Source organism: Ovis aries, chromosome 3 (genome assembly GCF_016772045.2).
Source record: "Ovis aries strain OAR_USU_Benz2616 breed Rambouillet chromosome 3, ARS-UI_Ramb_v3.0, whole genome shotgun sequence".
NCBI classification, from domain to species: Eukaryota; Metazoa; Chordata; class Mammalia; order Artiodactyla; family Bovidae; genus Ovis; species Ovis aries.
Window position 1 is genome coordinate 118,518,054 of NC_056056.1, and position 10,906 is coordinate 118,528,959.

Below are 10,906 nucleotides of genomic sequence, written 5' to 3' on the forward strand. Positions count from 1 at the left end.
AATAAAGCAGTGTTACAAAGCTTCTGAAGGTCATAGTAGCCTAGTGGAATTACATCAAGCATACATTTATGTCAGAGAAGCAATGGCACCCTGCTCCAGTACTCTTGCCTGGAAAATCCCATGGATGGAGGAGCCTGATAGGCTGCAGTCCATGGGGTTGCTAAGAGTCGGACACGACTGAGAGACTTCACTTTCACTTTTCACGTTCATGCACTGGAGAAGGAAATGGCAACCCACTCCAGTGTTCTTGCCTGGAGAATCCCAGGGATGGGGGAGCCTGGTGGGCTGGCGTCTATGGGGTCGCACAGAGTCGGACACGACTGAAGTGACTTAGCAGCAGTAACAGCAGCAGCAGCATACATTTATGTCCTGATTTTTAGATTCTAAACTGTCTACAAGATGCAAATGCATGAGAAGGAAAGTATAGCAGTTTGTGGAGGCTAAAATAGAAATGCCATCTTGGAAAAATAAGAAACAGACAATCAAATCTAATTTTTCCAAAAACAGTGTATGTGTCTCTGATCAAATAAGATATATATAAGTTCAACAAAAGTTTGTTGTTGTTTAGTTAATAAATCGTAAAAAAAAAAATTAACTCTCTTGTGACCCCATGGACTGCCGCCCACCAGGCTCCTTTGTCCGAGGGATTTTCCAAGCAATAATACTGGAGCAGGTTGCCATTTCCTTCTCCAGGCGATCTTCCTGACCCAGGGATTGAACCTCCGTCTCCTGCCTTGGCAGACAGATTCTTTACCACTGAGCCATCTGGGAAGCAACACTTTATTGAACATCTACAACTGGATATTCTGACACTTAACCACAGTTCTCAGGGCAATAAACTAATTCAGTGTGCATTGGGGATACAGATTGTTAGTATCAAAGCAGTAGTCTGTGCCCAGGATGCAAGCAGTAATACTTCAGAATAGTTCAGCCATTCGTCTTTCACTCTAGGGACTTAATTGCTATCTTAAAAGCATAATGATTTCAGTGCTTTATATCTACTTACAAACTTCCTTTTTGTTCTTTGCTTTTGTCTAGCTTTGTGGTCTCCAGACTTTGGTAGAGCCAAAGAATTAAGATAAATACTGCTATATATTCAAAAGTAAATAAATCACCATGTAAATTTCCCATAGAAATATATTCTTAACACATTTAAGAGATATTTCAGCTGTTAGTTGGTTTTAAAAAAAAAAGATTCAATGATAACAATCCCACTGACATTCCAAATAATATATTTTGTTTTTACTACTTTGTATAATAGATTCATACTTAACTTTTATTATCTCATAAGTATATGAGGGTTAAAATCAGAACTTTGCAATTTAAAGTTAAAACTTATAGCCAAGGCCACTTTTGAAAGAATTGAACACCAATGATAGTGGTTAGTTTTAACTTGCCTAGGAAGATCAATGAATACCAAGAAACTTCCTGCCCATGGTATTCATTTTAATTTAGAAATAAATCTCAAGATATTTGCTAACAATAGACCTAAAGTAATTGCTAATTATTTAATACCAACTACTTTGACATTTTACATATTGTGTATACAAGGGCCACCCCAAAAGAATCAGAGTGGGGATTTTATAAAGAGGCCTGTACATGAAATTTGAAAATTCCAAAGAAAATTTCAAAAACAACTAACCAAATAGATGACTGACTGCATAGAATAATGTTAGAGCAGCAACATTCCAAACAGCTTGTGGGCATATAGCAATGCTTAAAACTTCAACATGTGTGTTAAAGAGTATATTTCTTGGTTACCAATACTGATCTTTCTGGACATCAGAGTGATAAATTAAAATTGTAAGAAAATATTCCAAAATATAACACTTCTTACATTGAACTCCACATGAATGGCATGCTTATATGTCCAAAGATTAGCTTCCAGCCATAGAAATAATATGGGAAGCAAAGACTAAGCCAGAAATTCCCTGCATCACATTTTTTTTCCCTTGAAATAAGCTGAGCTTAAGAGTCCTATTACTCAGAAATGGACTCTGCAGACCACCAGCATCAGCGTCACCTGGGAACTTGTTAAAAATGCAGAATCTGAGTCCCTACCCCAAACCTACTCAACCAGAATTGGTATTTTTAAGGAGATCCTGAAGTGCTTAACATTTGAGAAGACACATTCTTTAAGGCTCCTCTGAGATACTTATATGCCCAAGAACACATAAGACATCGCCAGGCCCCATAGTGTCAGCTGCATTTCAAGGTTAGAGAGCGTGCAGATCCCCGGGGGACTCACTCACAGATCTGCCCTAAGTGGACCACATTTTGACTCATGCACAAGAGGTCTATATCTAAGAAAGAATACCTACCAAAGAATAAATACAAAGGAGACCAGAATTTCACAAATCCCTTCTGAGTGCAGCTGACTTTTAACAGACATTACCCCAACAAGACTTGTTAATAAATTTTGGGATTGAATTGTAGAGTATTTTGCAGCCATTTTTCAACTGACTATGGCTGTCTTTTTAATATAATGTCAAAGATTTAATTTGAAAGTAAAATTTAAGAATGTGAAAATGTTCTGTGTTATCTGTATATCTACCATAAAACTCTAACTTATATATATATAGCTTAGGAACAACTCTTCAGAAGGCCTTCATATCTTTTGATAGACTCTCCACATTGTATACTATGCTTTTCCTGTTTATCTCTGATGTGATATCTTTCACCCATGTGATCTTTTCTGGAAATAAAATTAGCAAGCCAGTAAGCATTGGAATTTGCACAGAATTTATTTAAAAAGTCAAGATACAGTGAGTCTTTTGAGGCAAACAAATCAGGTTCCTGGGCTAAAGCTCAAATTGCTCTAACATACAAGCTATCATTTGTACAAATCCCTGAGAAATAAATGAAGAACTTGGCTCTCAAATAATATGGTCATGCCATTTAGAACTTTTTACTTTCTTTTTGTTTTTAAAAAAAATGAAGAAAATATAGTTAAATTACTTATATTCCCACCACCAAGTAGTTATTTTTATTCAGTTCAAATATATTTATTGTTTACATTTGCCTTAACAGTCAACATGCCATTTATATTCTGCCTCTTTTACTTAACATTATGTAACAAATGTTTCCCCATGATTCTACACTGCCTTCATCATGATTATTTTTAATGACCTGACACCATCCTAATGATATTTACTCTATTTACCCATTATTTTATTATTAGACTTCCAGCCAACCTCTTGCTATTGTGCCTAAGACTACTGCAAATGCCTTTGAACACATGACATTATTCTTTTCTTCAGTCATTTACGTTCTATGAATATATTCTCAAGGAAAATTGCTAATTTAAGGTTAATAATACTATTAAATGCATTATATACATTAACTATTTAGGAATTCTGCTTTTTCTTGAGCCAGGGATGAATTTCCCTTTTTTAAACAAATATATGGGACATTTGGATTTAGTTCTTTTCATAAAAGTTGCCAGCTTAGGAAATCATTGATAGTTAAACATAGAATCCACAGACAATTTCATAACAATGAACTGCAAACCTTGAATAGGATCCTGCCTCCATATATATATACATCAAATATAAGGAAACATAGGCAAGCAATATACTAGTGACTAGACAGAAACCAATTCAGATAACTGAAGTCTACATAAGTGGGCCAATAAATTAAACTCAAATATACCCTCCAAAAATGCACAAATGACCAGTCACCAAATACAAAGAGCTTTTCTATGTCCCTTATTTGATTAGTTTTTAAAAATAACCTACAATTAATTCTTTCCTGCAAATCCTGTTTTTCTCCACCCAAAGTATCCACCTCGTCTAGTAAATGCTAAAAGCATATAGTTTAACTGGAATTATGAACAGACAGAGAAGGCCAATTTAAACAGATGTCATAATAAAAAAAAATTTTACCCCACTTACATTTATTAGTTAATAGATGTCAAAATGGCCAATTTGACAGGAAGAGAAGAAGGAGCCACTTCAGTTACAGATTTCATGAAATCTGCCCCCCCCACAATAGTTCCTCTTATATGCAGTCCAAAGGTGTTGCATAAGCCCCTTCCTGGCAAGCAGGGATACATCATCAATTTCTTTGACAGTTCTGAAACTCTACTATTCAAATTGCTCTTTCACCATCGCAGTCTCCATGGAAAGCTCCAATATGTTAACATAATTCCAGATTCACTATTCTCAAATGTGCTGGCATCTGAGAGCTCTCTCTGAAGGAATCTTCTTGAATGGCCAGATCTGTTTTAAAAATTTTAGAGGTCACTCCAACTTTATGTTTCTCTTATACACATACATACCATTAAACAGAGTGTCCTTGGCAACTACTCAAATTTTAAAAGGTTTTTTAAACTCCAAATGACATGATGGATTATAATAATAATGCCAACTAAATATTTATTGAGTGCCTACTCTGTGCTTGGTGCTGTTCTAAGCATTTTATATTTATTAACTTAGTTAATCCTTATAACAATCCTAAGAGGAAGGGACTATATTATTTCTGTTACTTTACTGAAGGGAAAATTGAAATAAAGAGAGGTCAAGCAACTTGCTCCAAGTAAGAGGAAGCATGAGAATGGGTAAAATCAATGTTCAAATCCAGGCATCTGGCTTCAGGGTCCAACTATTTAACCACTACAGATAATGTCATACCTCTAAGGATCTTGATTGTTTCAGGGTCTTCTGTGTTGGTCTTCTTAATTTTTTCAGCTTCCTATTGAGAAAATCAAGATATTGGCGGGTGCATAACCCTAAAAACCTCAAGTAATTGATTCTTTCCTGGTTGTCCTGCCTCTAAAGGGTAGGTCTCATAATCTACCAATCAGACAGAACAGTTTTTGCAAATGGCCAGAAAAATATTTGTTTTGTTTTTTTCTTAGACACCTAAAAAAGGTTTCATTATTAAAAGGAAAAGGTTCAGATGGTAAAGAATCTGCCTGTGGTGTAGGAGAACTAGATTCAGTCCCTGGGTCAGGAAGATCCCCTGAGAAGGGAATAGCAACCCACTCTAGTATTCTTGCCTGGACAGAGAAATCTGATGAGTTTCAGTCCATAGGGTTGCAGAGTCAGACACGACTGAGCAACTAACACTTTAACGCTTTCAAAATCATACGTAAAGTGATCTTGAACTTTATGCCCAAAATAATAATATTCTTTATTTTTTTTTATATTGGAAAGTTAAAGCTGAAAGTTCAAGTCATTTTTTCCAAAAATAACTAAACCTGGGAACTGCTAAAACTCAAATGATAATTATGGACAATATTTAGAGAAAGCCACTCCATGACATGTCTGGAACAAGACAGACAAGAACATTCTCAACATCTGTCTTCTGACTAATATGTTATTGCTACTTTGTAACAGAGACTACTTTCAGCCCTCTTTAATTATCCTGACTTCTAGATTTTAAAAGAACAGTCATTGAATGTCTCTAGCTTTTTTACAACCTCCATTTCAAAACTGTATACCTTGTGTTTTTAAATCCTTGCTACAACCTTGCACTACAAGCCCAAGTCCTGTAAGAAGCTCCTAAAAACTTCTCTTACTGAGACAACCCACGATTCTCCTGGAGTGCTTCTCTGCTGGCTTTAGTAGAGAGAGAAATCTAACTTGGATGGCAGTTTTGTTCTTAATCTTCTCAGTTGATGAGCTATAAAAGTTTCTAGACTGTCTTAGTGCAAGTTGGTGCTAAAGTACACTGAAGAGCAGTATCAGGGAGAAAATAAATTCTATTTCAGATATGTTACGTGTAGGATGCTTCTGAGAAATTCAAGTAATACGAAAGAAGCACTGGTTCAAAAGAGTTTGTAGAACAAAAGGGGAGCCTGGATGCAAATTTCAAAGTTATCAAGAGATAGATGGAAATTAAAGCTGGAACATGTATGAGATCACTCAGTACGAAAAGCATAAGAAGAGAATGAAGAAACTGAAACTCCAGTGTTAAGCTTCTGTAGAGAAGGCTGAACAGCAAAGGTGGCTGAGAAAGCACATCCAAAGATAAAGCAGAAAACCAGGGGCAGATCACCACCTGAGTCAAGGAAGAGGATATTTCAAGGCCTATGGAGTAACCAATGGCTGAAAATCATTTGAAAGATCAAGTAGCAAGAGAATGGAAATTTTTTTCTTGGAGTCCATCCATCGTTGATACTTTTTGTGAGAGGTTTTTCAGAACTTTGATGAAAGCAGAAGTCAGAATGCGGAGAAGTATAAGGTAAGCTAAATGAAGAAAGAAGGATCTTTCAGTATGATAGTGCTGTAAATAGTGATTAAAAGAATTGGTTCTAGAGAGAGACTGACGGAGTTGAAATTGTTTCCATAACTAGCTGTGTGACCTTAGTGAGGTTACTTACTTCTGCTTCACTTTCTCCATCTGTCAACTGGGGGAAAAACGGTAACTGACCACAAGCAGTTGTGAGCAGGAAGAGATCAAGTAACAGAGATCCTTTTATATAGTAACATCTCAATAAGGACTAGCAACAAGTATTGCAAAAACATGAGAGTATGACTTCTTTAGGGACTTGAAATTTGATGAATGAGAACAGGGAGTATGGAGATAAGAACAGCCAGGTTGAAGGGGTCCCAAACATGGAAGCCTTGAGTGCTGTACATTTCCTCTCAAGACATAAAGGTTTACTGAGGGAATTTAGGGAGAGAGTGATGTGACTATAGATCTATTTTAGAAAAGTCACTATGACTCTATAGCCTACAGGATAGATTAGAGTAGAATTCACTGAAGGCCAGGACAGCAGTTAGGAGCCCATTTCAAAAATCTAAATGAAAAGAGGCAATGCCTTGATTAAGGCAGAGGAAGTAGAAATGAAAAGAAAGACTTAAGGAGATAAAATTATTACAACTTGATTACTGGTTATATATTGTAAGTGAGAAGTCTAGGATACTCACCCTTCACCTCCCAACACGCTGATGTGGGTGGCTAGTTGGATAGTACAGTAATTTACTGAGGAGGAGGAGTCTGTGAAGAAACAGAGGTCTAAGGGGTGCTTGGGAATTAATTAGGGGTTTCTTATTGTTCAATTTTGGATTTTCTGGGCTTGGGGAATACCCAGATATTAAAGATATCCCATATGCAAACTAGAACCCTTAGGAAAGTTTCAACTCAAGATCCTTAAGTGGTTATTTAAGTCGTGAGTGTCCAAGTAGTTACTGAGGAGGAATATCTCGAGAGAGGAGTATTGAAAAAAATGTTACACAGAGATTTATCTAGGAAAATATTGGTTGACAGACAAATATTCAATCCTATTGAAAATTTGGTGGAAGACCAATGATGGCAGCTGCCAGAGCCAGTTAACCTCCTCAAATGGGCTGCTTTAGTTCAAAAGCAGAGAGTCAACGATGAGACTAAGAGTGGGCACCAGGGAGAAGGCTAACCCATCTCTCCTCCATTCAGCCTCCCAGTGTCTCCTTGTGGTCCACCTGATGTCAGAAAATCAGCATCCTGCACTGGAGAGGTTGACAAGCGGTTCCTTTAAAAGTAGCCAAGCTTCAGGAGGCATGTGTTAAATGAGAAACGTGATGGCATAGGGTCGTTGGTTTTCTGTGAAGAAGGATTTCCAGACGCTCTTGATGGAAAGGACAGCAGCAATGGGAGAGTGAGTGAGAAGCAAGAAGAAGCCAGTAGGTTAGATGTCAGAGCACGAACAGGCAAGATGATGGGCACTGCAGCTACTTTGTCCATTTGGGAAGGATGACAAGGTGAAGGCAGGTAGTTCCGAGTTGTTGGTAACCCAAACAGAGGCCACGAGAGGCTTCTGTCTCCAGGCGTGATAATCACCTCATCCCAGGCAGTAGATATTGCACAGTTAGCCCAAGTCACACCCTTTGCCGTACCTTTTTGCCTGGTGAGCCCTGCTCACAGTTCACAACCCACCTGAAATGTTATGTTTTCAGGAAAAAAATAGGACTCTGGTGGAGCATATACCAGATAGTGGAAGGCTATTTTTAAAATAGTGGAAAATGACTATACTAAAATGATAGCAGTAACAACAACATTGAGTCATGAGCTGGGGAGCCTGTGTTCTGTTCCTGGTTTTGCCACCATCTGTGTGACCCTGGACAAGTGACTTAACCTCTTGAGGCCTCAGTTCTCTTATTCATATGATGAGCGAGTGTATATAATGAGCGTCAGTGAGAGACAGTATGTTATGTGAATAATGAGCGAATTCATATAATGAAAGCCAGTGAGTTCTGTGATACTTTATGAGTAGCCCGTGACACCATGGTCATTGCTGGGTGGAGAAGCAGCATGCATCCTGGCTGGGCTGCCCTAGCATGCTGTCAGAAACCCCTGCCAATGCATCAGCATCATGGAGCGTCCCAGAGAAATCAGAAAGCAAGCCTACAGGCAGCCTCGCTTTCCTTGGTGAGTGCCCTCAACAGCAGAGCCTCTTTGCTCTTACAGGACTAGGATGGTTCCCTTACATTGGATTTTCTAGGGGATCCATTTAGAATATCTCAGAATCTGCAGGATCATTTGATTACCTGTTAACTCTTAGGGAAGTGCTGAGAAGGAAAGAAGTGAAAGGGAAAGGACCTTGAAGAGTGGATTTAGTGTCCTTTGTCAGCCTTTTCCCTTTCCTGCAGTTTACCCACATCACTTCTTCCCTCCCTCCCACAGTATCATTTAAAGAGATCCCTTCTCCGTTTTCTAAGGATAGTTCTGTTATCTGTGCTCATAGGTCGAAACCCACTGCTCTAGTACTGAACAGGGGCCAATACCTAAAGTAAGAAAGTATATGTTTGAGAAGTGAGGAAGACATACATCGCTAGACTGTATGTCCTGGATCAACATCAGCCTCCTTCTTTTCCTTTATATTAGAAAGTTTGAGGTAAGGATCCTGATGAAGGGGAAACCACAGTTCTACCCCTCTACTTCCGCCCCTCATTCACTGCCCACTTACTCCCCACCATCCCAGCAGCTGGCATCCACATCACCAGATCTGCAGGATACTTTCTTGTCTGTACAGGGTCTGCCATTGTTGGAGAATCCCTTCCATAAACTTACTTAAATTATAGATATCATTCAGCCCTACTAACCACATTCTTCTCTCCTCGCTCATATATCTCCTCTCAAAGGGGTGAACATAGCCAGCCATGTTTTATACCCGAGACTCTTGGGACCGTAGGTGATTGGAATGTGAGTACACACCTGGTCAGTGTATCCTGGATCCTTGATGAGACGTGGCCTTACAAGAAGAGTTAAACCAGTCAGATTCTCCCTTTCTCGGGAATTTGAAATAGAGAGCAATATGGGGTGAGAGTTGAAAGGTCCTGCTATATGAAGAGATTATAGAGGCAGTTGTTTGATCATGTGAGCCCAAAGTTATGAGGATCAGAAATTATGAATGAGCCGAGAAAGAGGTCCTTAGAGAGAAAGAGATAAAGCCAATACAAAGAGAGAACCACAAAGGCCAAAAGATTCAGGGAGATGGAGAGAACGTATGACTTCCAAGCATTGCTTCCCAGAAGCCAAAAGAGACGCTGTGGCCTCCCACTGTCTGTTTTCTCTCTGCCCTCCGCGAACTCTTCTCTATTTGTCCTTTAACTGTTGTTGGTTTGTTTAGTTGCTAAGTTGTGTCCGACTCTACAACCCTATGGACTGTATCCTTCCAGGCTCCCCTGTGCATGGGATTTCCCAGGCAAGAATACTGGAGTGGGTTGCCATTTCCTCCTCCAGGGGATTTTCCTGACCCAGGGATTGACTCCACATCCGCATTGGCAGGTGGATTCTTTACTGCTGAACCACCAGGGAAGCCCCCTTTAACTATTAGCCTTTTCCATTGAAGGTTCTACCCTTCGGCCTTTTTCAGTCCATGCAGGTGGCGCTAGTGGTAAAGAATCCCCCTGCTAGTGCAGGAGACATAAGAAACTCGAGTTCGATCCCTGGATTTGGAAGATCCCCTGAAGGAGGAAATGGCAACCCACTGCAGAATTCTTGTTTGGAGAATATGGGCAGAGGAGCCTGGCAGGCTATAGTCCATTGGACAGAGGAGCCTGGTGGTCTGCAGTCCATTGGATCACAAAGAGTCAGACACAACTGAAGTCACTTAGCACACACACACACTTTCCATGGGACGTGGTCTTGGCTTCCAAAAGCCTATACCTGATGGTGCTCACGTCTGAATCTATGCTAGCTCTCGCTCTCTCTCTCTAATCTCTCCATTGAGCTCTAGACCTGTTTATTTATCTGCCTTATGGACACTGCCATTCCCCATGGGCATTCCACCAGCACTTCAGAACCCACATGTCTAAAACCAAACTTACGGTCACACCTACTCTTCCTCTAAAACTCCTTTTCAGTGAAAGAAACTTTCAGCAGAGAAATAAGTAACCTTAGACTTCTGCTGCTTAGATCCATTGGAACATTCAGTTTACTCGCTCAGTCATGTCCGACTCTTTGCAACCCCATGAATCGCAGCACGCCAGGTCTCCCTGTCCATCACCAACTGCCGGAGTCCACCCAAACCCATGTCCACGGAGTCAGTGATGCCATGCAGCCATCTCATCCTCTGTCGTCCCCTTCTCCTCCTGCTCCCAATCCCTCCCAGCATCAGGGTCTTTTCAAATGAGTCAGCTCTTCACATCAGGTGGCCAAAGTATTGGAGTTTCAGCTTCAGCATCAGTCCTTCCAATGAACACTCAGGACTGATCTCCTTTAGGATGGACTGGTTGGATCTCCTTGCAGTCCAAGAGACTCTCAAGAGTCTTCTCCAACACCACAGTTCAAAAGCATCAATTCTTCGGTGCTCGGCTTTCTTGATAGTCCAAGTCTCACATCCATACATGACCACTGGAAAAAACCATAGCCCTGACTAGACAGACTTTTGTTGACAAAATGTCTCTGCTTTTTAATATGCTGTCTAGGTTGGTCATAACTTCCCTTCCAAGGAGTAAGGGTCTTTTAATTTCCTGGCTGC

The 10,906-nt window shown here is 39.8% G+C and overlaps 1 protein-coding gene and 1 long non-coding RNA gene across 8 annotated transcripts in view; one reads left to right on the plus strand and one right to left on the minus strand.

Annotated features, from left to right (window-relative positions):
- Nucleotides 1–3,977, minus strand: part of LOC105614707 (uncharacterized) — a 73,168-nt gene extending 69,191 nt beyond the window's left edge. The window contains exon 1 of the long non-coding RNA XR_006059263.2: nt 3,894–3,977. This is a non-coding gene — a long non-coding RNA (uncharacterized LOC105614707). The remainder of the gene's footprint in view (nt 1–3,893) is intronic.
- Nucleotides 1–10,906, plus strand: part of METTL25 (methyltransferase like 25) — a 255,197-nt gene that overhangs the window by 119,416 nt on the left and 124,875 nt on the right. The window contains exon 13 of one of the 7 annotated variants that reach the window (XM_060412502.1): nt 4,689–4,774. The exons of 5 other annotated variants lie outside the window; for them this stretch is intronic. The gene's annotated coding sequence lies outside the window, so the exon portion shown is untranslated. Of the gene's footprint in view, nt 1–1,038; nt 2,723–4,688; nt 4,775–10,906 lie in introns of those variants that run through there. One more of the 7 variants, XM_060412500.1, reaches the window with a different exon arrangement.